Consider the following 27,856-nt stretch of genomic DNA (forward strand, 5'->3'; position numbering starts at 1 on the left):
CAGAAGAGATAATTCAGTCTTAGAATAAAGATAAACAGCATGTTCCTAAGAAGTGACCTGACTTACTTTAGATATGTCATTCATAAAAATTGAACAAGTAGAATAGGACATCTTATTTGATAATGCATTGGGTTAAAAAAAGGGGGAAATAATGACTGACACATTGGCTTAACAATGGGCTCCAAACATACCAGAGCTTATGAGGATAGGCAAGCATTGCTTTGCTCTGTTATGCATATAATCATTAGTAGTAGAAGCTTACTCCATGACAGCTATCAACAACATTATCAATAATAACTTCTGCAGAATTCAAAATAAACTGTTTGAAAAATATTTTATTTCAACAACATAACAATGCAAATTAAACTGTTTGAAAAATATTTATTTCAACAATATAAACCTAATTAAGTAGGTTTGACACAAAAATTCAACTTAGATGTCAATCTTTAGTTAAAATATGCCAGGGTAACAGAATCCATTAATTCACTTAGTTATCATACAATAAACTCATATGCTAGATCATTTGACAACATATCTATCAATTATCTTCTCTGCATCTCAAGACTCCCACTCTCTAGTTCTTAGAAAACTCTGAGGAAAACTGGGACAAATACATATGATCATTTTATATTCTTTTTTCTTCTCTCTCTACTCATTAATATAGAAAATTACCAGTATATTAATTCAAGCTTCCATTATTGTTCTGCAGCCTCACCACTTCTATGTGCTATGTTTTATCAAATAGAAAAAAAGAGCATTTTATGTGATGTTCTTACAATGTAAGTTATTCACTTGGTTTCATATTTCACTATTAAAAGGTATTTAAGTGGACATTGAAGTAAATGGCCATATATCTAGGATTTATAATAAGTTCTGGCATACAGTAAGTGTTAAACAATTGTTCAATAAATCAAAATTTAATGTGGTGAAGAAAGCTGATGGTGCCTCGTTATCAAAAGATATAGCATCTGGTGTCTTCAATGCTTGAAGATAAACTAGTGGCTATGTAGCTCAGAAGCAACAAAACTCACATGAAAGAAGCACACCAGCCTGTGTGATCACAAGCTTTTGAAGGCATCTGGTATCAAGCATCAAAGGACAAAAAACCCATATCATTGTAAATGAGGGTGAGTGTAGAGTGGAGACTCAAAGTCCATTGGTAGGCAACTGGACACCCCCTTACTGAAGGGTTGTGGGGAAGAGATGAGCCAGTCAGGGTGAAGAGTAGCAACGATGAAACATATAACTTTCCTCTAGTTCTTAAATGCTTCCTCCCCACCACCCCCATTATCATGATCCCAATTTTACCTTACAAATCCAGCTAGACCAGAGGAGTACATTGGTACAGATGGCAACTGCAAACACAGGGAACCCAGGAGAGATGACCCCTTCAAGACCAGTGGTGAGAGTGGTAATGCCTGGAGGGTGGAGGGAATGTGGGGTGGAAAAGGGGAACCGATCACAAGAGTCTATGTGTAGCCTCCTCCCTTGGGGATGGACAGCAGAGAAGAGGGTGGGGGGGTGATGGACAGTGTAACATATGACACAATAATAATAATAATTTATGAATTATGAAGGGCTCATGAGGGAGGGGGAAAATGAGCAGCCGATATTAAAGGATCAAGTAGAAGGCAAATGTTTTGACAATGATAATGGTAACAAATGTACATATGTGCTTGACAAAATGGATGTATGTATGGATTGTGATAAGAATTGTACAAGCCCCCAATAAAATGATTTAAAAAACAAAACTAAACTAAAAAACCAAGACAGCACCCCAGGCCCACCCCAAGGTTATGCATATGTATTTGGATATATAAGAATCTGCAAACATTCTGGGTGTCTGTAAGAATTACCTGAAAATCTTAATAGAATGTAGATGCTGAAAAAAATGAAAATTTAATTAAATAATGTTACAACCAAATTTCCAAGAGTTCCCATATTAGTTTGCATTCACTCCAAAAAAGTTTCTGATTATAGATATATCCCCAAGCAGGAAGAATGAGGCAGAGAATTAAATGGGTTTTGACTTAGGCCAATATAAGGTTGTAGTTTCAGATCATTGTTACAACCAATATCTAGATTAAGTCAGCGAATTGTTTCTACGAATATTCAGATTTGCAATGGAACATAGGTTGAGCAAATTTCTGTAGGGTTTAACTTCTGAGAATGATCTGGGTTAGAAAATTTGAGAAATGTTTGATGGGCACTTGAATGGAATGTTGCCAGTAACGAATGTTCCACTTTGGCTACAGTTCTGATTGGAATGGGTCTAGGGTTCTGACTGTAAGCATCCTGAGTATCTGTTACCACTATCTAAAAATTATGTTCAGTTGAAAAATTATTCTAAATTATTGCTTTCATGTGCAATGTTCTAAACCACCTATTTTTTCTATGTGTGTGGGGTATTATATACAAATCTTTCCCACAATATTAAAATACAGGTAAGTTCAATACGCTGTTGTTGTTAGGTATCACCGAGTCAGTTCTGATTCTTTTGCAACTCTATGTACCACAGAAGGGAATGCTGCCCCTCCAGAACCATTCTCACAACTGTTTCTGGGTTTGAGTTCATTGTTGCAGCTGATCTGATTATCTTGGTGAGAAACTTCCTCAATTTGCTGATGCTCTATTTTATGAATGATGGTGTCCTTCTAATGATAAATGTTAAAAGTACACGAGAGAATGTCTTGCCTTCCTCACATCTAGTGAACATTTGATTTTTCTTCCCAGAAAGATTTGCTCATTCTTTTGTAAGTCCACGCTACATTTAGTATTCTTCATCAAATCATAATTCAAAAGAATCAATTCTTTTCCAGACTTCCTCATGTGTTGTAAAGTTTTCACATTCATATGAGTCAATGCAAAATACCATGGCTTGGGTCAGAGCACTGTAGTGCTCAAGGTGACATTTTGCCTTGAAACACAAAGATGCCTTTTGCAGTGGGTTTTCCCAAGACCTCATACTCTTTGATTTCTTGATTGTTGCTTTCAAGGATCTTCACTGTGGTCACAAGTAAGATTAAATCCTTTACAACTTCAATCATTTCTGCATTTATCATTATGATATCTATTGGTTCATTTGTGAGAATGCTGTTTTCTTTAAGGCAAGGTGTAATCTAGCCTGACAGCTGTAGTCTTTGAACTTCATAAAGAAGTACTTCAAGTCCTCTTCACTTTGTGCAAACAGATTATGTGATTTTCACAGTATAATTTGTTAATGAATTTTCCTCCATTCCTGAATGTCATATAGTCCAGCTTTAATAAATACAGTGAAAGAATATTATCATTTCATACATCTTTCCTGAATTACAGCGCACAGTACTCCCTTGTATAGCTTGCATGGCTACATCTTGTTCTATTAACAGGTTCCATATGAACACAGTTAGCATTGTGAAATTAAGCACTATGTTTTCCAAAAATGTTTATTACCCATACAGTCAAATATCTTTGTATAATTAATAATACACAGCAAATCTTGCTGGTATTCTCTCCTTTCAGCCAAAATTAATCTGACAGCAGCAATGTTCTTTGTTCTACTTCCTCTTCTGAATTTAGTTTTATATTTCTGACAGAACCCTGATGATATACTACTATCACCATTTAAAATTTTTCAGCAGCAAAATTTTATTTGCATGTGATATTGTTTGAAAATTCTTACATTTTGTTGGATCACCATTTTTTTTAATGAGAATGAATATGAATCTCTCCTGGTCAGTTTGCCAGGTAATATTTTCCAAATTTCTTGTCATGGACTACTGAATGCTTCCAGCATTTCATTTGCCCATGGAAGCATCTAAATTGGTTTTGTCTTTTAAGGGTTAAACTTGCTTTCTCCAAATGACTCTAAAAATTGACATATACTAGTTTTAAACCGGGTAGTGATTAAATTCTTTTGAAAAAAATTTCTCCATCTGATGAGTTTTAGTCATGAAATCTGAGGTTGGTTGAATGAGTAATTAATTGTGACCTAAAATTTAAGAACTTTTGTATCTGAGAAAAGGTTTTGATGTAATCTCATCACAAACACCTTACCATCTTATAGCAAGTCTGGGGAAGAGACATCATAAATATTTCCCATCTAAAATATCTGACTCCTAAACAATTAGAAACCCTACACTTTCCTAAACCATGATTACCAAACTTCTAACTAGAATCTGTGCATCCATACAGAAAAATCAGCACAACATTTTAAACTTCAAAATTGACTTTCAGTACTTTCCTTACCTGTTTTACTGATAAATGATAGTAACAATTGGTCAAAGATAACATATAGTAGAAAGTATATCAAGTTTTAGAAAATATTACAAACCAAAAAGAATTCAGAGATTATCCAATCCAAACCTATAAAACTAAACAAAACATTTGCTGTTGTGTGAATTCTTACTCCATAAGACCACCTGTGTGATAGAGTAAAATGGAGCTCCATAGAGTTTCCCTAACTATAATCTCTATAAAATAGATTTTCAGGCAGCAAATATCAGAGCGGGTCACCAACAGTCAGCAAGATGACAGGATCCAACAGTCCAAAGCTCAAGCGGTTATACAAAAGCAGCATGGTGAAACAGGTCTCAAAGGAACATCAAGCTCTAGCAACACAGTCCATGGTTTGGGTGTCCCACATGTGGTGTAGCTCACAAGTGTAGGCAGGGAACTAGCTAAGGCAGCCGCACACTGGTCCGATCACCAAAGAGCAAGGGATAGACAGGTGGAACTTGCCGAGCCCTTTATCTTTTTGCCCTCCAATCAAACTCTAATGTTATTAATCCCATATGTTCCTATTGGCTAGGTTGGCACGATAAACCTACCTATCACACTGAGAAAATTTTAAATTTTACCATTCTTTTGTGAAAGTACTATGCAACTTCGGAATGCCCAGTTATGTTTCCACAAATATTTTAGTCCTGAAGGAACCTGGTGGTATGATGGGGTACGCATTGAACTGCTAACTGCAAATAAATTTCACCAGTCACTGTGCATTACAAAGATAATGCTGTGTGATCATTACATATTTATAGCCTCAGAAGGCCAAAAAGGCAGTTCTACTAAAGGATCACTCTGAGTCAGAGTTGACTCATGGCAGTGTTTATTTTGGGTATTTATTGAAACCTGTATGCAACTAATTTTTTTATAGATTTCTATGTATGCAGTTTTCTACCAGTGCTACATTGTTATTTCCTTTCCAGTCATTGATATACATTCCTTAACAATTTCAGAAAGTCTAGGATGGTGCATGTGATTAATGCGTTCAGTTATTGACTGAAAAGTAAGAACTACAAGTGCACCCAGAGTTGCTCCAGAAGGAAAACCTAATGATTTATTTCCAAAATAAAAAAAATTAATTAAGTCTTTGAAAATCCTATGAATTACAGTCAGTTCTACTTTTATATACTTCAAATCACCATGTGTTGTAACCAACTTGCCAGCAAATGGTTACTGATCTGTAGTTTGTCTTCACTTTCATCAGAATATCTTAATTCATGTAGTTAACACTGAATCCCTTTCTAAATTACTTTATTGACATATCATTTATCAAACTTAGAGCCCATTGGTTTAATATCTTAAAAAAAAGAGTTGTGCAACCATTATCACAATCAATTTTATTTTCTCCCTTTTTAAAAACATTTTATTAGGGGCTCATACAACTCTTATCACAATCCACACATACATCAATTGTGTAGACGCACATCTGTACATTCTTTGCCCTCATCATTTTCAAAGCATTTGCTCTCCAATTTTCTCCATTTTTAAACCCATTAGTAGCTCTCCATTTCCCACCAAATTCCCCTATCATAAAACTAAGAAACTATTAATCTAAATACCTTTTGTGTTACCTAACCTGGATTTCATAACAAGAAAACAAATGCTGCTAAGATTTCAGTGACTAGCCCAGTGCTGTTCCACTGTGCCTCCAGGGTCTCCTCATTATTTATTTCCAATAATTACCCTCATCTTCCTCAACACGATTACCATAGAGACATAAATGCACAAGCTAGAAAGCAGTCAGGCCTCTAATTGATACAGATGGACAATTAATGTTTCTGAGAGGAACTGACTCCTTGTTTAATTCATGGAGAAAACAGGAGAAAAGGTATAATTTGTTATGCAATCTCTGCTGATCCACTGTGAGCCAGATCTATACGCTACCGGATGGGTCCTAAAAGACCTGGGTTATTTTCTGACTGGTTGTCAATGGGATGAAAGCATTAGAGGAAAAAAATCATATTGTGTGATTTGAACTCTTTAGTTTTCCCTTTCTAAAATTCCAAACTGAACTAATTTCAATTCTGTTAAAGTCAAAAGTCTTCTTAATCTGTGTTATATTGACATCAAATGTCAAGTTAAATTATTTCCATTGGACTAACTCAGTTTGTCATTAATTAAAATTTATTATTGCCTGAATACCGCTTTGTTAAATATATAATTCTTTCATTATGTAATGAATTGTGAATATGGTCCTAATTTTAAAACAATTGTTCATTTTGACTTTTATCCATGGTATGATATAAACTATCAATTTCAGTAAAGTGAGAAAAGGAAATTAAACTTATTATTATTTTCTTATGAGCAAGTGAGTACAAAACTAAATGAAAATTATACTGAAATTGCTTATCTTTGGGAGAACAGTTGATTAAAAGGGAAAATAGAATATACATGCAGAAAGCATTAATCATATTTTTCTAAAACAAGAAATATTTTAGTTTTAGGAAAAATTATAACAGATAAACTTCATAGAAAATTCAAGATTGGTAAACATATTGGCGCCTCCTTATGCATTTTAAAATGGAGCTTAACTATTTAAGGTCATTGAATTTAAATGAAGTATTTGTCATCGTGAGCCTGTGGGATTCAGTGTGAGGGTGCTCCTCAGGTCTGAGGAGGGTTGATAACTTTTCCGGGTTTCAAGTTCTCAGAAAGGTGAGAACTTTAAGAAGGTAATGAGGTCAACCCAGAGAAGTGGGCAGGTTTCTTTCTCTCCGTCTTCTTGCCTGCTGTTACCCACAAGTGTCGTCATATCTCAGGAACAGGATACACCCTGCTGCACACGTGATCCACGCCTTCACACTCAGAGTGAAGCCCATAATCTGGAAGGTGCACGGGCCTTTGCATCTGTGGAGGAGACCTCTGTCTCTCCCTCCAATCCTCCAATGCCAGGAGGCTACTGCTGATGGAATTACCAGCCCTTCCCAGGGTCCTCAAATTGAGATTGCATCTTGGCTAATCTTAGCGCCCTCATCAGGCAAGTCGGTTGAAAGCTCCAGCAGGGAAGAAGATGATAGTTGAAGCACCCCAGAGGCTTCTTCAGATGAGAACGGCACGGTTGAGCTATTTCCTGCTGCTGACTGTCAAAAGAAAGAGCCAATCACAAAGGCCGACTTACGGAATGTTGTCACCGTTTCCCAGAGATCATCCTGAGAGCATATGAACGCATGGAGATGAGTTTTGCTTTGACCTGCAGTCGATCCCATGAACCACAACTATGCCGGGCCTCAACTACGGTGGAATGTCGACCTGTGAAGAAGCATACTGAAGACCGGAGTGCTGCTTCTTATCTTGGGTGTGATCTTCATGAAGAGCCAAAGAGGCATAAAGAGGAATTCTGGGAAATTCTGAACCTGACAGGACTATATTCTGGACAGAAAGCACTTCATCTTTGATGAGCCCTGGAAGCTCCTTACCAGAGAGTTAATGCAGAAAAAATACCTAGAGTACAAGAAAGTCCTCAACAGTTATTCCCCACAACATGAATCTCGGTGGGGTCAAAAAGCTGCACATTGAAACCATCATGATGAACGTTTTGGAGTTTTGGGCTGAAGACCATGGGGCTAACTCGTATTCTTTCCCATCCCAGTATGAAAAGGCTTTAAAAGATGAGTAAGAAAGAGCCAAAGCTTCAGCCATTCTGGGAGCAACCCCCAAGGCCAAGGTGGGCTCTAGTGCCACCTCTAGCAGCTGCTCCCACCTTAGTGATATTGGTAATAAATTCCCACATAGTATTTGAAAAGAGCAGCTAAATATGGAAAAAAATACAATATTATCTTTGTGACCCGATACTGAATATGTAACTTGTTGATTTACTGTTTATTTGGTGGAGAGGGATATTAATTAAATGCTCCTTAATAGGTTTAGCTTTAGAATGTGTAAGTCACACATTTATGGCTGTCTCTGATATTTAGGAATACCATCTCTCTCATTGTGACAGCATCTTGGTGTTTTGTGACCCAGGAGAACCATCGTGATAGGCACGTTTTTGGACACGTACATGACAGCAGCTTTAAAATAGATCACCAGGTAGGGAAGAATGTAAAAGATGACAAAATCTAGTCTTCCTTTTTACTGTTAATGTGCGCTGCAAAATTAGATTGATATGCATGTGGATTTTCTTAGCTTATTCATGAACATATGAGAAAAAAAAGTTTGGTACATTACAAAAAAAAGAAGAAGAATTTGTCTGGGAATGTCATTCTTTTTGTATAATTTCCTTGGTGTCAGCTCCATAACTTTTCTATATTGTTTATCATTGGAGTACCTCATAAGTATTTTATTCATTTTCTTTTTGCCACGAAAATATCAATTTTATATGAGTCAAAATCTTGCACACATATTCTATTACCAAGAAGTTGCAAAATACCATTGTTTACTCAAAAATAAATATTTCTCGGCATTAATGATTCATAAGAGGTAAACATGATAGGTAGGTACATAGATATATGTAGATCAATAGATAGGTAGACACATGAGAGATGAATGTATGAGGGAGCTTCAGAAAGTCCATGAAAAAGTGGAGTTAGAAGGTCATGACATTTTAAAGAGCCCCCTCATATATGTTTCTGTGTGCTGTTGTTGCAGGTCCCATCAAATGGGTACCGATGCATAGTGATCCGATGTACAATGGAAAGCAGCACTGCCTGGGCTTGCGCCCACCTCATTATCTTTGCTGTGTTTGAGTCCATGGTTTCACTCAATGTCTAAATCCAACTTGTTCTTCTTTGCCACTGAGAGCTGACCTTTCTGAGCATGGTGGAAATGCTGATGTAGATGAATATTAAACCAAACCCACGGCAATGGATTCGAGCCAGTCTCACAGCAACCCCATAGACCAGAGTTTGACTGCTCCTTGGTGAGAAGAGAACCTCATATTTCTCTCAATATTTAATCCTTTGTACCACCAGAGCTCCATAGGCATCTATAGAGATAGAAAAAGCAAACTCACTGCCATCAAATCTACGTAAAATAACCTGGTAGCACAGGGTTCTGTGAGTTTCTGACACTGTATCTCTTTTGTGGGAGTAGAAAGCCCCACTTCTCTTCCATATATAGATAGATAGAAGTTAAACCAAACAACTCAGAGAACTGAGGGGTTACTTCTGAGAACAATATCAGCAAATAATCAATTGCTTTAAGTCTCTGAGGTGCCAATTGAAAGGAATTTACTGTTGTTTTTTTAAATAAGAAAAGTATGACAAGAGGCAGTAAGAGATGAAAATGAGATTCTCAGTGAAAAAGTGGTAAATAAAGTAATATGGCAAATTGTCAAGGTCAGCGAAAAGGAGAGTTTAGGATGAAAGAGGTGGAGGGGAGGATTCAGGGAGGGGGGATGCTCCTCCTTTGTTGCTTTGAAAAGTTTAGGTCACTGTCCTTGATCATAGCTCCCACATTCTTGGCTTTCCTTGGCTTGTCCTGGATCACTCCTAGCTCTGCTTCCATCATCACATGGAGTTCCTCAATTGTAGCCTGTGCAGCTCAGGCAGTGACTTGATCTTGAGTACTAAGTTCCACCCCAGGCTCCTGATCAAAGTTGGAGTTTACAGCATGCCAGTAGATGAAAAGAAAAACAACAAAAACAGTACACGTAGAAGAAGACAATTAGTTGTTTTAATTAAAAGTCATATACCTCCCACTTAAGCCCTTAGTATCTAGAAGTTTAGAAATTCCATATCATCTAAAAGAGCCTTAGAAGACAGTCTTGGTGATTTTCTGAAAGTTCACAGCTTGAAAATCTAAGGAGCAGTTCTATTCTGCACACATAATGTTGTCATGAGGCTGAATTGACTCTACAGCAACCAAACTAATTGCCACGGGAAAATACCCTTCTTCCTTCTAGAACCATTGCAAAATAGTCTCTTTTTCCTGTGTTGGTGTCTAGAACTGTCAAAACAAATTACCAAAACCAAGCCAAATAAAAAAGTTCACTATCATCAAGTCTTTTCTGTCTCCTAACCAACATCACAGGGTTTCCTGGGCTTTACTCTATACAGAAACAGATGGTCTCCTCCTTCTCCCACGGTGGGTTCAAACCGTTGGCCTTGTAAAAGCAGCCGCCCAGTATGAACATAAAATAAATTAATTCTCTCAAAGGTCTGGAGATCAGGAAACCCAAATGAAAATATCAACCTTGTTCCTTCTGGGAATCCTTGTAAATTCGAAGGCAAGGAAACCTGTCCCATGTCTCTTTCCTAGTTCGTGGCTGCCAGTGATTCTTGGCACTCCTTGGCTTGCACTGGATCACTTCTAACTCTGCTTCCATCACCTCCTGGTGTTTTCCTTTTATGTCCGTGTGATTCCAAGACCATTTCTTCGGATCAGGATAGTCATAGAATTTCCGATCTATGACCTCATTTTAACAGCATCACATCTGCAAAAATCTATGTCCACACACGGTTACATTTATAAGCACCAAGGTTAGGATTTTCAGCATACATTTTTGGGGAATACAGTTCAACCCATTATATTACTCTCATCAGGAGACACCCCTGAAAGACTTTATTTAATCTCCTTCCATGACAGAAACATTTGAGAGAATTGGACATCCTGTGCAAGCATCTTCTTGTTATATCCACTAACATTTGCCTGTAAGTAATTTTCTTTAACTTTCACTCATAAAATAGTAATACAGTAAATCACTTAATATGGCCCTTTCAGCTATAGTCTTCATAACTCACAAAATGACTGAGTAGTACTTTGTTATAACCTATCAAAGGGATTAGTAAAATAGCTTGCTAAAAATGAACATAAGGACATAGCATTCTTATTAAGGTAGAATTATCTTATCATGTGAATTAAATCCTAATGAGAATGTTCAGTTTTACAATCCTACTAGATTTATAATTAGCTATCCAAGAAGCAGGAGAAGGGGGTGTAGAATCTTACTATCATCAAACAAGGAGAGCTAGGAGTGGACCACATTCTTTGGACTTGAATTGCCTTTGCTGAACCTCCTTGAACCAGAAATCAGGGAGCTCCAGCAACAGAAATGGAAAGAGAGGATGAAGAACAATTATAGAAGGAATGGCAACAGTAGAGGAAGGAGAACTAGATTAGCAAGAGCCATCATAGTGGGAGAATGTGAAATCTCATTCTCAAGGCTTTCTGCCAGAGCAAGGTGTCTCTGGAAGCAAAATCAACCGAACTAAAAGAGCTTTGTAATCTTTGTTCAAACCGGGTACAGGCCAAGGAGTCACTTGGCTGACAGGCCAAGGGCCAGAAGGAGATGTGGTACAAGCATGACTGAGATGAAGATGTCCTGATGAAAGACTGTATCTTAAGTATTTCTAATCCTGAATTGTAACCTAATTACTTGCTAATAAACTCAGTGAAGATGAGTATTGTCTATGTGAATACTGCAATAAATTAATGAGCCTAGCAGAGAAGTAAATGTTTGATATAAGAATTGGTAAGAAAAGATTTGAGGGTGAAGTCATGTCCTCATAGGAATGAATTTACCTTGGACTAATGCTGATGGTGATGCTTCTTCCCTGCTCTTAAGAATGGAGCCCTGGTGATGTACTGGTTAAGCATTGGGCTTTAGTTGTATGGTCTGGAGTTCAAAACCATCAGCAGCTCCATGGGAGAAACGTTGGACTTTCTACTCCCATAAACATTTAAAATCTAGTAAACTTGATGGCAGTGAGTTTACCCTTATAAAGTGAAAGAATGTCCCTTATTTGATTTTTTGTTGTTGTTGACTTTTTTATGTTTTCTCTGAATTTGCCTTTTTTTGGAGGTGGGGCAGATAGAGTTTTAAGATCAAGGTCACAAATATTTTAAAATTGTTTTATGTTATTAAAATTGTATATTATCTAATGTCACAAATACATAAATAATAAAAATAACATCATTTTTGTTGCTTGGGTCCAGTAGATCTATTGTGAGATCTTTAAATGACTAATTTTAAGTAAATAATCTTTGCCTATATCTGAGCCCAATTTAAGTAATATTTAATATATGTAATTTATAGAAATATAATCCCTTTATACATATAGCTCTGGTTCATCTTTCAATGATCACTTGCTTTATGATGCAAAGGAAAAGGAAATAAGTTTGGATTTAGATTCTGAATAAAGTAAAACTGGAGAAAAATAATAGACTTTCTTTTCTGTCATGCTCCTTTATTGTTGACTAAAGAGCAACTTTTTATAGATCTCTGGAGAAAATGAATTTAGAATAAAATAATATAAAACCTCAAATGCTTTTAAAAAGATGAATTGTTTAAGATGCAGTTTCCCAATTCAGGAATTAAAACGAACACATACACTCACAAACACATATACATTTTCCTCTTTTCCAACATTTCATTTGATTTAATAGATAAACATGAATCCCAAAGTTGTCAAAAGATTGTTTTTATATGTTGGGAGATCCAATCCATGACCCTCTTTAAATATTTTAATCTTGGTTGCTTTTAAGGCTGAGTGTATTTTGGAATAACTTTGTGTTAGCTACAAATGAGAATCTTTTCATGCCTTAGCAACCAGCCCTTGCTTTAGCAAAGAGCTTTGAAGAATTCCTTTCACTGGTTTTGTCACTCCTCCTTGGACACCCACCCAAGCCCCTGCCATCCAAAGTTAAAAATAACAGAAAAGTAAAGAAGAGGAAAAGTGAAGGAATAAAAAAAGAAAGAAGGAAGAAAAGTGAAGGAAAAGGTAGAAGAAACAGTGATTTAACTGATTTTGTTCCTGTATTTCATATTTCCAAAGTAGAGGTACATCAAACACACACTTTCTTGCCTGTTTACACGTTTTGAGCTATAACCCCTCAGCAAACAACAGTTTTATTGATTATAAAATGGCCAATAGAGTATCCTTGCGAGCCTGTGCATTTCTACACGTGAGGGGAAAACAAGAAGAAGAAGAAGCTGATTTGGAAATGAGCCATCTTTATTTTAAGTTTCCTGGTCAACATGTTGCCACAGCAACTAACGTTTTTGCTATCTGGGAAAACCAGATGTCTTTACTTTAATCATGATGTAAAGCTTAGAGAAAGAAAAAGAAGAAAATCAACAAAAAATTATCACTTCATGATCTGAAAATGTGAATGGCTCTAAATTGCTGTGGGGCCACGGTTTATATCCACATTATCTTTCAACATGTCTTCCAGTCCCTTGACATTGCAATACTGAATTTCCATTAATTGAATAATTATACCAAATGCTGTCTCATGATAACATGATTGGTTCTTAATTATATGCTACGTCCAGAAATGCTTGGATGTCAATGAACTCCTTTTGCCACAGTGACTCTGTTTATTCCTTCCATCTACTGGAGAATACCAAGTCCTATACCTACTCTCTTTTGAGTAGTGTATTATAAAAAAGAAACAGCCATAGGAGACACCCACAGCGGGAAGAGACTATGTAACACCAGAGAAATAAAAGCACTAACAGCCATGGCTTAGACATCCTCAAGGGCAATAAAAGAAAAAAAGAAATCATCTGTGAAATAAGGAACTTTTTAGAGATAACATTTCTGAGATTATGAAAATATTCAAAATATAAAAATTGATTCTCAATTTTCTAACTCATTCTATGAGCCCACTATTAACTCAAAACCCAAACCAGCTAAAACATTATAGGAAAGAAAACTACTAATCAGTCTGTATCATGCACATACATGCAAAGTCCTCAATCTTAAACAGAAGTCTTCAAAAATAAAATCAACGACGTGGTTTTTAAAAATACAAATTTAACACAATTTTTCACTGAAAAAAGTTTTTCAGTGCTCACAATTATTAATCGAGACAAGCTGAGAATGCTACATGAAAAAGCAAATTAATAAGGTTTTTTAGAAGAAAAATAAGGGCAAATCTTGGTGATGTTGGATATGACAAAGGATTTTGCATACAATACTGAATGCCTGATCCATAAAAGTAAAATCCATGTTGCTTTATTAAATTTTAAAACTTCTACTCTATGAAAAACTTATTAAGGAATAGAAGCAAAATCTACATGTTGGGAGAAATAATTAACAAAAGATATATTTAATGAAATAGACAAAAAACTTAAAACTCAACAAGAGAAGCAACCTAATTCTTTTTAATTTGCAAAAGACCTAATCAAATTACCAAACAGATCTGGAAGTAGCAAATAAGCACATTAAAAGATTCTCAGCGTCATGTATCAAAAGAGAATTACAAATAACAGCAACACTGAGATTCGCAAATATTTGAATGACCAAAGCAAAGCAAAAAATAAGACTTCCACATGCTTAAAGAGGCAGAGCAAGTGGTCTCTCATTCATTGTTGGTAAGAATACAAAACAGCACAATATAGATATAAGACAACCTGGCATTTTTTTCTACATTAGGATTGCTCAAATTCACTACACACTATTTACTCAAATATTTGGAAACTTATGGAGCATGGTGGTGTAGGGGTTAAGTGGTGTAGGGTTAAGATACAGACTTCGAAACTATAAGTAGCTTCAAGGGAGAAAGTCTGGGTTTTCTACTCCCAGTCTTGGAAACCCATGGGGAGTCACTAAGTCAGCATTTACTCAATGACAGTGAGTGAGACTTGGAAACTTTAGAAGCCCCTGCAGCATAATGGGTTTTGAGTTGAGTTGTTGAGTTGTTAATGGGTTTTGAGTTGAGTTGTTAGAAGCCCCTGCAGCATAATGGGTTTTGAGTTGAGTTGTTAAGATCATCAGGGTGAAACCACCAGCTGCTCTGTAGGAGAAGGTTGAGGCTTGCTGCTCCTGTAAAGATTTATTGCCTTCGAAGCTAACAGGAGCACTTCTACTCAGTCCTACAGCATCTTAAGAGTTAGGAACAACCCCATAGCAGTGAGTTTGTGTTTGTTTTGTGAAAGCTTATGTCTATGCAAGAACATGCAAACAAATGTTATAGCTTCATTTGTAATCACCAATCGAGAATCAACCAGAAAAAGAAGCAAGTTTGTACTAAAAAAAATTTCAGGGGAATAATATTGTTATAAATTTAGACACTGAATTTGAGAACACAGTATCCTGCATATGTGGCTATACTCTGGGAGTAGCTGCCAATAGCATATCAGGACCAGTTTTTATTTATTATTTTCATTATATGAAAGAGCCCTGCTAGAGCAAAGATTAAACACTTGGCTATTAACTCATGGGATTGCAGTTTAAAGTCTGATTCTTTAGGAAAAAGACTTGGTAATTTACTTCTGTAAAGATTTTAACCTAGGAAAACCAATGTCATCAAGCCAATGTCTCTATGAGTCTAAATTGATTCAAAAGCACACAACATTTACAACCTGCACAACTTTCAGGTGCCCCATTCAAGTATTTAAATTTTCTCTATAATAAAAAGTATATGTTTGATAGAACATCAGAATAAGTACTATAGGTTATCCATGTACATATTTTTAAAAATCATTTTTTTGGGGCTCATACAACTCTATCACAATCCATCCATGCATCCATTATGTAAAGCATATTTGTACATTTGTTGCCCTCATCATCCTCAAAACATTTGCTATCTACTTGAGCCCTTGGTAGCATTTCCTAATTTTCCCCTCCCTCCCTGCCCCCATCCTTCATGAACCCTTGATGGTTTATAAATCATTATTATTTTGTCATGTCTTACACTGTCTGACATCTCCTTTCACCCACTTTTCTGTTGCCCATCCCCCGTGGAGGGAGTAATATGTAGATCCGTGTAATCGGTTACCCCTTTGTGCCTCACCTTCCCTCCACCTTCCTGGTATTGCCACTTTCACCACTGGTCCTGAAGGGTTCATCTGTCCTGGATTACCTGTATTTCAGTTCCTATCTGTACTAGTATACATCCTCTGGTTTAGCGGGATTTGTGTGGTAGAATTGGGATCATGACAGTGATGGGGAGGAAGCATTAAGAACTAGAGGAAAGTTGTATGTTTCTTCATTGCTACACTACACCCTGACTGGCATCTCCTCTCCATTATCCTTTTATAAGGGGATGTCCAGCTGCCTACAAATGGGCTTTGGGTCCCCACACTGCACTTCCCCTTATTCACAATGATATGAGTTTTTGTTCTGATGATGCCTGATACCTGATCCTATGGACACCTCGTGATCTCACAGGCTTGTGTGCTTCTTCCATGTGGGCATTGTTGCTTCTCAGTTAGATAGCCACTTGTTTATCTTTATGCCTTTAAGACCCTGGACACTATCTCTATTGATAGCCGGACACCATCAGCTTCATTTACCACATTTGTTTAAGCACTCATTTATCTTCAGCAATTGTGTCCAGAAGGTGAACATCATGGATTGACAGTTTGTTAGAGCAAAGTGTTCTTGCATTGAGGAAATACTTGAGTGGAGGCCCAATGTTCATCTGCTACCTCAATACTAAACCTCTAAATATACCACATAGATCTATTCCTTAATCATCAAATATAAATATATTTACATATGTACCTGCCTGTATTTAGACTTCTGTAAATGCCCTTTGCCTCCTAGTTTTTTCTTCTATTTCCTTTTTCTTTTCTCTTGACCCACTATTATGCTCATCCTTCATTTGGGTTTCAGTAATTCCTCTAGGTTACATTACCCTTGAGCAATCCCTACCCAGGCCTCTTACACCCTTCTCACCACTGATTTTGGATCTCTTGTTGTTAACTGGTCCCTGGGTTTGTTAACATCATTTCCTTTCCCCCACTTCCCCCTCTCCCATGTCCCCCCAGAATCATTGGTACTGTTGTTTTATTCTCCAGCTTGTTTAAGCCGCCTATTTTATTTAGATAGACCTGCAGAGAGAATAATATGCACAAAACACAACAAAGCAAAACAAAGTAACAAAAGAAAACAAAACAATAACAACAAAATAACTAATGACAAAAAAGAGAAAAAAAAACGCCTGTAAATAGTGCAAGGTCTATTTGTGGACATTTAGGAATGTTTTCTGATAGAGTCTGATGGGGTGCCACGCCCTGGCCCCAAAGTCTATTTTTGGTATTCCCTTGAGACTTCCTTGCTCTGCTCCCTTTGATGCTCTGTTTCACATCCTTAGTGCTTTGCCTTGGTGTGATGGGGCCAGATCGGGCGCAATTCCCACACTGTGTCTCCAGTGTTGTCCTCTTTAGGGCTATAAATCAGTGAGGGATGGCATGTCTCATAGTGGGGCTGGCCATATGGTCCACTTTGTGCGTTGGCTATTCTGAGCGGGTATATCGTCCTTAAGGCTTGGTGGGCCAGGATGTGTTCCACTCTCTCTTCCTCCCCCTTCATTTGTACCCATATCCTCTGATCAGACATGTCCCTATCCCTGAGCTGTGGCTTCAGTGCTGTCCTCTGAACTAAAATATTTCCTTGGGATAGAGGCAGCTGTCCATGTAGTAAGGACTGGGATCGGCTCCTCAGACCTCCCTATTGGTTCCCTGCTTCATGCTGGTATGTTGCATTCACATCTTGGAGCACTGGGTTGAAGTCTGGTCTCTCTTTCCCTGTGGAGATATAAACAATACCCTTCCCTTGGGTGAGTTAGTGCCCTGTTCCTCTGCTACCCATTTCTTACCCCCCCCCCCCCACCTACTTTTGAGTTGGCTAACATATATGTCCCTGGATTTGGTCTGGCCCCTGCCATACTACTTGGACCTCACCCCAGGAATGTTTGTATACAGTAGCTATTCCCCCAAGCCCCTTTTGCATTATTTTTTTTAAGCCTACCTCAGTGGACTCAAATTGTACTTGTCCTTTTGTGCTTGGTTTACTTCACTTAGCATAATTTCCTCCAGTTCTTCCCATGCTGCGATATGCTTCATGGGTTCATCACTGATTTTCAGCGATGCATAATACTCCATTGTATGTATGTATCAGAGCTTTTTAATCCATTCGTCTGTTGATGGAAATTTGGGTTGTTTCCAACTCCTTTCAATTGTGAACTGTGCCACAATGAACATTGGAGTGCAGATGTCTGGCCGTGGTTTGTTGCTTGCCTCTTCTGGGTATATGCCCAGAAGAGTCTTTTGTTAGCTCAATTTCCATCTGTTTTAGATATCACCAAACTGATTTCCATAATGGCTGTACATACCAACAGGTCCACCAGCAGTGGATGAGAGTTCCTACATTCCCACAGCCTCTCCAACACTTGTTGATTTCTGATTTTTGAATTGGGCTATCTCTGAGGGTGTTAGATGGTATCACATTGTTGTTTCAATTTGCATTTCTCTCATAGCTAATGATAGGGAACATTTTCTCATTTGTTTATTGGCCATTCAGATTTCTACCCTTGTGAAACTTTTGTTCAGGTCCTTTGCCCACCTCTCACGTGGGCAATTAGTTTTTTTCACGTTTTGGAAGCTATTAGAGTTTGTAAATTTTAATAATAAAGCCTTCGTCTGATACGTCATTGCTAAAGATGCTTTCCCAGTTGGTGGGCTCTCTTATTGTTCTGCTGATGAATTCTTTCAATGTACACGGGGTGTTTTATCTTCTATATATCCCACTTGTCAATTTGTGACTCATCTGTATTTTTGCTATACTCTATTTCTGATAGCCTATGTATTCCCTGCACCAAAGTTCTCAGGTTGGTCTAATTCCCTCATTGATGGCCCTAATAGGTTGGAGTTTTACCTAGGAGGTCTGTGATCCACCTTGAGTTTATTCTTGTGCATGGTGTGAGATAAGGGTCTTGCTTTATTTTTCTGCAGGTAGATATCCATTTTGTCCAGCACAACGTGTTGAAGAGGGCATCTGCTTCCCATTGGATATTTTGGGGGCCCTTATCAAATATCAGTTGTCTGTATGCTGATGAATTTATTTCTGGGTTTTTAGTTCTTTTCCATTTGTCTTAGTATCGGTCATTGTACCAACACCAAGCAGCTTTTGACAACTGTGGCTATGTAATAGGCACTATATTTTTATATATTTTCTCATCACTTTTCCCTAATTACCATTTTCCAAAGGTTTGTTTCAGATATGGATATAGTCCATGGAATACAATATGGAATGGAACAGATGATCAAGGAACCCCCAAATAATTTGATCAAACCATTCAACAACTGATTTAAAGGTATGAATACTGATTCCAATATGTAAAATGTCATGAGAGTACTGTTTTGTATAAATGGCCTCTTCACATAAAAAGACAGTTGTTCCATCTAGTAATTAAATATTACTTGACATTTTCATTACTGTTGTTATGCACTCTCAAGTAGGTTCTGACTCATGACTCTTCATACCAGAGAACAAAACAGGGAAAGGTTCTTTGTCATCTTTACAATTGTTCTGTTTGAGCTCATGGTTACAGCCACTGTGTCAAGCCATATCATTTAGGGCCTTTCTCTTTTGCACTCCCCTTCTCCTTTCCCAATCATGACATCCTATCAGGGCTTTGTCCATCCTGAAAATATAACAAAATTATGTGAGAAAATGTCTTTCCATCTTCCCTTATAAGGAGTATTCTGTCTGTACTTCTTCCAAGAGAGATTTAAAAAAAATTTTTGAGTGTCCATGGTACTTTCAATATTCTTCAATGGCACCATAATTAAAATGTATTTATTCTCCTTAGGTCTTCGTTATTCAATGTCTAACTTTTATGTTGTACGAGACAATTGGAATGCACATGTGGCACAGATATGGAACAGTTTGCCCTCAAAATGACACCAATACCCTTCAACAGTCTAAGGAGGTATTGTGCCTCAGTATTGCCCAGTATAATACATGCCCAGTGTAATACATGGTTTGATTTCTTGACTGCTGGTCACATGCACATTATTGCAGATGTAAGCAAGATAAAATACCTGCGAACCTCATTTTCCCCTAAATGTATCATAATGTTACCTATTAGTCCAATTATGAGAATTCTGGATTTTGTTTTTTAATTATACACAATAAATTAGAAAGTTCATTACAGTGCATTATCATTTATTTTCCAAATGTAGTTATGTATCCATATTTCTTTGAAAATGGTTGGCATTCTGTCTCATATGGTATGTTGAAATAGTTATGCAATGTTAGTCATATGTTTTGTATTATTATAAAAATATTACTTATTATAAAACTATGTTACATCAATCATATATTAATTTGACTATTAACAAACCAGGACTATATTTACTGCTGTAACCTAGTAATTCTATGAGCAATCCAAAGTCATTTTGAGAATTGCCCATATGGACATGATAGCCCAAATTTCCAAAAATCTACATTTGGACAGCTATGATATTGTCATCTAGATACATAATGAAGCCCATGTTGCCCAGCAATTCTTGCTTTGGCAATTCATTCGAGGAGTCTCAGGAAATTCAACATTTCTATTGTAGGGCAGGAATGATTTACACTTTTAAAAGAATGTCACAAAGCAAACCCAGCTCTGCTTGAAAATGATTATTTTGAAAGCAAATGAAACTGACATAGATGACTATAACTGAAACAATTTAATAACTATTAAATACTTATATTAGGAGCCACATTCAGTAGCAATATACAGGTCTGAGACTTATTTTTAATTTATTAAAGTTATGAACACTTGTTCAATTTTAAAACACAGTTATACGAAACAAAATTTTAAAATTATTCTTAATTTAAGTCTTCTGACATTAATAATTTTAATGGCGAGGTACTATTTACTCTGATGGCTTGGATTTGAATAAAACTATACTAAATATGAAGCTTGAGAAGACAAAGGCATTTGTAAAATGTGCACAGTACTAGAGTTACAAAACTAGAAAAGAAGTACACATTCGGCATCCCTTAAGCTTAAAGAACTGAAGAAAAAAATTCTAGCTTTGGTTGCAATATTTAAAACAGTGTGGGCAAAATATTGAGTGTCGCTGTAACACAAAGGACGAGTCCACTTTCAATCATTTCAGAAGGGGAAGCAACTGAGCAAGAACCAAGGATACTGAAGAAATTATTTAAGCTGCAGTTAAATCATTAGCCATACACAAGGCAGCGGAAATGATGGGATGCCAACTGAAATGTTTCAAAAAGTTGGTGAAGCACTGGAAGCATTTACTCATCTATACCAAGGAATTTGGAAAACCATTCTTTGGCCAAATGACTGGAAGAATCCATATTTATTCCCATTCCAAAGAAAGGTGACCCAAAAGAATGTTTAAATTATAATCATTAATATCACATGTGAGTAATTTTTATTCTGAAAATATTTCAAAGATAGTTACAGCAGTACACTGACAAGGAGCTGACAGAATTTCAGGCTGGATTCAGAAGAGGATGTGGAACAAGGGATATCATTGCTAATATGTGATAGATCTTGGCTGAAACAGAGAAAACCAGAAACATGCTTACTTGTGTTTCATTGACTGTGCTAAGGCATTTGACTATGTAGAGCATAACAAACTACAGGTAGCCATGAGAGGAATGTCAGTTTCAGAATACTGCATTGTGATTATGCAGAGCTTGTACACGGATCAAGAATCATTTGTGCAAATAGCACACGGTTCAGGAAAAGTGCAGATGAGAGTTGAATTTTCTTACCATGTTTATTCAACCTGTATGCCGAGCAATTAACTAGGGAAGTTGGATTATATGAAGAGGAATGCAGCATCTGAATTGGAGGAAGGCTAATTAACAATGTGCAAAATGCAGATAGTGTAACCTTGCTTGCTGAAAGTGAGAACTGGAGCACTTTCTGATGAAGATGAAGGATAATATCTGGCCACATATAAGAAAATGCAGTCAATACAACTATTATTCAAATGTATGCACCAACTCTGAAAGCTAGTGATGCAGAGATTGATGAATTCTATCAAAGTCTTCCATCTGAAAATGACTAAACATGATAGCAAGAAACAATTGTAATGCAAAAACTGAAAGCAAAGAGGAAGGGATAGTAGTTGAAACATATGGTCTTCTAGTATGAATGGAAATGGAGTAAGTATGATAGAATTTGCAACACCAGTGACATCTTCATTTAAATTAACTTTTTTACAATGACACAAATAACTAACTACACAGGAGTAGCTCTCCAGATGCAATACACAGAAATCCAAATGAGAGGAGGAGCTCGATGAGAGGAGATTATGGACAAGCCCAATATTAGCAGCTAAAAGAAAGCCCAGGACCAATTGTCGAATAGACCATCAATTTCTCATATGTAAGTTCACATTGAAATTGAAGAAAATTAAAACAAGTCAACGAGAGGTGAGATACAACCTTGAGTGTACCCCACCTGAAATTTAAGAACATCTCAAGGATAGATTTTGATGCATTGTACAATAATGTCAGATTTAATGGATTGTGAGATGAGGTCAAAGCATTATGCGTGAAGAAAGCAAGAAGGCAATAAGCTTACCGGAAAGAAAGAAAACATCAAGGTCGTTGTGATAGTTAAGGTTTATTGTGCCAACCTGACCAATAAACACATTTGGGATTAATTGAAGAACTGAGAGATAAGTGGCTCCATGAGCCTTGCCTTTCTTATTCTCTGATGGTCAGACCAGTGTGCAGCTGCCTTAGCTAGTTCTTTGCCTCATCTGGCAAGCTTCCTGCGAGACATCCCTGAGGAGAAACCATATAGACCTACCCCGATGCAGCCCTGGGTGCTGGAGCAGCCGCGTGGAGATCCCCGCCAGCGCTGAGATGCTTACACACTCACTGAGTCAGCTATCCTCCTGCATTTGGCATTATTGCATGTGTTTTGCGATTTTGAGGACTTTGTAGATCAGTGTCAGACATATAGGCTAATGTTGGATTTACGGGCTTGGACTGGACTGGCTTGAGATGATTTCTTAATGTACACTTACACTTTTTATAAAACTCTCTGATATATATATATATATATATATATATATATATATATATATATATATATATATATATATATATATATGAGTTTCTGTGGATTTGTTTCTCTAGTCTATCCAGAGTAACACAGTTGTCAGAAGAGACTTTGAAACTTACTCTTAACAGGACAGTGCCTAAGGAAAATGGAAGAAACGATAAAGTAAAAGAGCCAACTGAGTCAGCTCTCATAAGTGTGATAAGAGGATACATCTATCAAGCACACCTTTCCTTATTTTAAACTATGCAGTATTCCCTTGCTCTGATACCACAATTGCCTTTTATTCCATACACAAATTCCAGTGAATTTTTCGTGAAAGCAGTTTCACTAAAAGCTTGTGAAAAGCAGTTTCGCTGGAAGCTTGTTTTTTATGATGGCCAATTTAAGAGAAGAGCGTGCATCTGTGAAATTTTGTTTCCTGTTCTTGGAAAAGGACACAGAACCTGTTGCAATGTTGAACACAACTTACAAGGACGGGACTATGGGAAAAACTCAAGTGTATGAGTAGTTTCCCCATTTCAAAAATGTTGAAATGCTGATTGGTGACAAACCTCATTCTGGACATCCATCAACTTCCTGAATGGACAAAAATGTCGACTGACACTTGGAATTCATTCCACCAGATTAGATACAGTTAATCAAGCTTTTATTTAGAAATTATGAAAAAATAGCCTAACAGCATGTGACAAAGGGTCCAATTTGTGGCAGAAAGAGAACTGGCTTTGCCACCATGACAATGTACCTGCTCATGCAGCCATTTTAGTGGGCCAGCTTTTGGCCAAAAAACAGCATGTCTCTCTTGCTCCTTACTCACATGACCTCTCTTTGTGTGACTTCTTTTTGTTTCCACGAACGAAGAGGGACATGAAAGGATTGCAATTTCATGACATAGAAGAGACGAAGAAAAATAGGAGGGAGATGTGGTTAGCTATCCAAACAGATGAGTTTGAAAATTGTTTTCAAGAATGGAATCGCAGATTTGACAAATATATTCTAAGTGTAAAGGAAAGCACTTTAAAGGTGATAAGTTTGCTTTGTAAAAAAAAATTTAAATACATAGCTTAAAAATTCTGTTTAAAAATATTCTGGGTTTTTTGGGGGGTATGCTCCTCATATAATCAATTCTTGATATGGATGCTCATTTTTACACAGGTTCATTGTTGTGGTGGCAAAACCATCCCCCCTCTGACACAAATCAGGCTTTTTTTTGGTCTCACATTGTTAGGCTATATTTTTTTTCACAGACTGACATTGTGGAACAAACTTCAAATGCACTACGAGTTGACTTTTTTTTCCTGTTCAAGAAGTTGATGGACGTCCAGAATGAGGTTTGTCATCACTCAACATTGCACATTTTTTGAAACAAGAAAACCACTCGTGCACTTGAGTTTTTCCCCATAGCTCTGTCCTTGTAAGCTGTGTTCAACATCACAACAGTTTCTATGACATTTTTCCCAAGCAGGAAAGGAAATTTCACAGCTGCATGCTGTTCTCTTAAATTGGCCATCACATAAAAGTAAAGTTTGAGCAAAACTGCCTCACAAAATATTTCACTGTGACCCGAGAGAACCTTCCCAAGAGATGCCCACTGGGTGCACTAACTCAGAGCATGTTGCTTGATGCTTGCCTAGCAGGGAAAATGCATACCACAAAATCTCCACCTAGCAGAGCTTTTTTCCTTTGTTGTTGTTGTTGTTGTTGCCTCTTGTATATGTGTACCTGGTCCTTGTACTTGTAGATGTGCTCCTGTTTTGAAATGATTTTTTTGTAGTGTTCATAAGATCATATCAGCATAAAGTGGGTCATTGATCTAATCACTTCTGAGTACCAGAGAATGCCAAGAAACTTCTGGAAATTCCAAAAAAGGAAGTAAAGAAATATATGTTCTTTAAAGCCATTTGCTTATTTTATTTTAGATGAAGTAGCAGTAACAAGTTAGAATAGATACTCAAAATTGATTTTCATAGTTGGCTGCTTGAAAACACCACAGATATTTCAAGTGCACCCAAATCTCATAGCTTTGAATAACAAGCCACCACACTGTGAATTTCTTCCAAAACCACCTGCATCAAGAACCTGCCACTACCTTCATTTAATTTTGAAAAACCATTATTTTAAAAATAACTTTTGAACCATTTTATTATGGTTTGTGTGAAGTTTTATACAACAGGTAATTATTGGTACAATGAAAAATTCATACACAGTTTGTTTTGGCCTCATTCATTGCAATGTTGTCCAAATAATACCACTTATCTTATTCCTTCCCCGTGTTTATTTTTCCATATTTATTAGTTCTTCAGTACAGTGTATAAGGGGATCATTAACACTGGTGAGGTATGCATACTTTGGAATAATCAACTATTTCAGATTGAAAGGACAGCATTTACCCAAGCACAAAATTCAGAAGGGTGGCAAAAGGAGTAGAAATGCAATTCCATCATTTCTATTTTGCTTTTAAAAATTTTATTCTTCTTTAGCCAATGTATCCATTTCTTACTACATGACTGACTGAATAATATCAAGATTCCAGCATCTTGATCTTCAATTGTATAAGTTACAGAAATTAAAGTTGAGATATTCCCCTAGACACTGGAAAATGCTACCAAAGATATTATAAGATAATCCACTACTATCTTTTACCATATAATTGAAATAACACTGGATGGCTCATCAGAAGACAGATAGTTTTCACTTCTCTCTGTCTTAGAATTTAACTTTAATGACTAATTTTATGATTTTGGACTCTTTTTCTTATACAATGGGTGGAATTGAAAAATACAACTGTCTAACTTTATAGCTATTATTGATCCTATCTGTTTGAAACTGTGGTATCCTTCAGACCTATTTTCTGTGACCTATCTATATATTGAATGCCCATCAGGAATGATACAATAATTAAAAGAGTAAAAATAATACTAAAATTAAATATGTTTTCATAATTCTTATTGATCTTTACCATGGGTAGAAAACATTTGTCAAATGTGGCAATCTTATAAAAGTGAAAAAAATATAATAGAATTATTTTCATTTGAAATACATTAGGAAAGTGCCTCATTTCATAGATCCAATACCTAAGAATAAAAATTATAACCTTACATGAAACCATGCGAATTCTGGAAGAGACAAACTATATAATTTTATATATAATTTTCTTTTTTAATTCTAGTTGATCTGCTTATAACTCATCAGTGTATATTAACTTGGTTGAGTCACATGGGATTTGATTTTAAAATATTCTTACCTTTTTTTTCCTATTGCCCAGTTAAGTCACTAAGAATGGTTAATGAATGCTTACTGCAGCCACTCTTCAACCTTCAACCACGACCTCGTTTGTTTAATTTTTACATTCCTATGTTAGAAATGGATGAGCTCCAAGGCCTCTATATCACGAGAATCTCATTTTTGCAGTGATAGGTCGAGATGAATCTGCATTAAAATAGGCATTGTGTAGGTTTTTGATTTTCAGACTGGTGATATCAGACAAAGCTGAAAGGTACAGGAAGTCCACAAGTCTCTTTATTCTTAATTTTGTCTTAATCCTCAACAATATTTTAATCAGCTGAGGTGAACAGGGGGACATTTGAGAGTTACGTTATGCAGTTTAGGGGGGTACATAAGAATTATCCCCACACTACTGTTGATGGAAGCATTAGTCAAGAGATCAAAACATTCATTGGATTTGGTAAATCTGCTGCACAAGACAACTTTAGAGTACTGAAAAAAAAGCATATTTGAGGACTAACATGCACCTGACCCAAGTCATGGTATTTTCAACAACTCAAATGTATGTGAAAGTGGGACATTGAATGAAGGATACTGAAGAAGAATCAATGTGTCTAAACTGTGGCACTGGTGAAGGCTATTGGAAATACCCCGGATTACCAAAGTGATAAACACATCTTGGAAAATGTATGGCCAGAGTGCTCCTTAGAGGCAAGAATGACAGGATGTCTGTCTTACATATTTTGGGCATGTTGTCAGGAGAGACTAGAAGCTGGGCCTCATGTTTGGTAAAGTGAAAGGGTAGAGAACTAAAGCAAGGCTTTCAAAGAGATGGATTGACACTGTGGCTGCAACAATGGGTTAAAACAAAGGAAGAATTGTGAGCATGGAGTGGAACCAAGCAGTGTTTCAATTGTGCTTGAAGAGGGTCAGAAATGATTCGGTGGCACACAAAAACAATAACGTGTTTTCATTAGTTCTGATTTGTTTCTTTGTGGTCCTTGGGGAATGGTTGAGGTAAGGTAAGAAACCCAGTAAGTAGAAAACAGTGAGGAATTGCCCATGATCACTGGGAACATAGACTGAAGTGCACAAAACTCCACCTCAACCCTCTGTACAGGATGTTCTTCCGCTGAAGAGATATAGGAAATGGGGATTGATTGATTCCTAGAGAGAAGTTACCAAAAAAGTCACAAGTAAGTGTAAAAATTTTATATCCTTGTTCATTACATCTGAACCACTATTAATCAACATTTTAAAATATCAAAGTTGTTCAGAAATTCAGCTTAGATTGGCTCAGAAACTCAATTGTTGGTTTAATGATTCAAAGTTAAATCTCTTGTATAAATGGTTAGTCCTAACACTAGCCAAAGAAAGTTACCAAATATGAGGGGAAAAACAGAAGAATTTGAAAGGAATGGATTCAAAAGCTCAAAGAAGAGCTGACATCATTCTCCCCCTTTCCAACTGTCATAATACCAAGTTCAGGTTAAGGGTGAAAAGGAGGGTAGAATAACACAAACACTTGGTTTCAATTTACCTTGTCCGAAACACAAATCATTTATTAATCCGGTATTACTGCTGTAGAGTTGAGGAGAGAGACATGCCTGTTAGGTGTTAGAATGACTAAGGGACTATATCTTAATTCATT

This window comes from Tenrec ecaudatus, chromosome 11 (assembly GCF_050624435.1).
Source record: "Tenrec ecaudatus isolate mTenEca1 chromosome 11, mTenEca1.hap1, whole genome shotgun sequence".
Taxonomy (NCBI): Eukaryota; Metazoa; Chordata; class Mammalia; order Afrosoricida; family Tenrecidae; genus Tenrec; species Tenrec ecaudatus.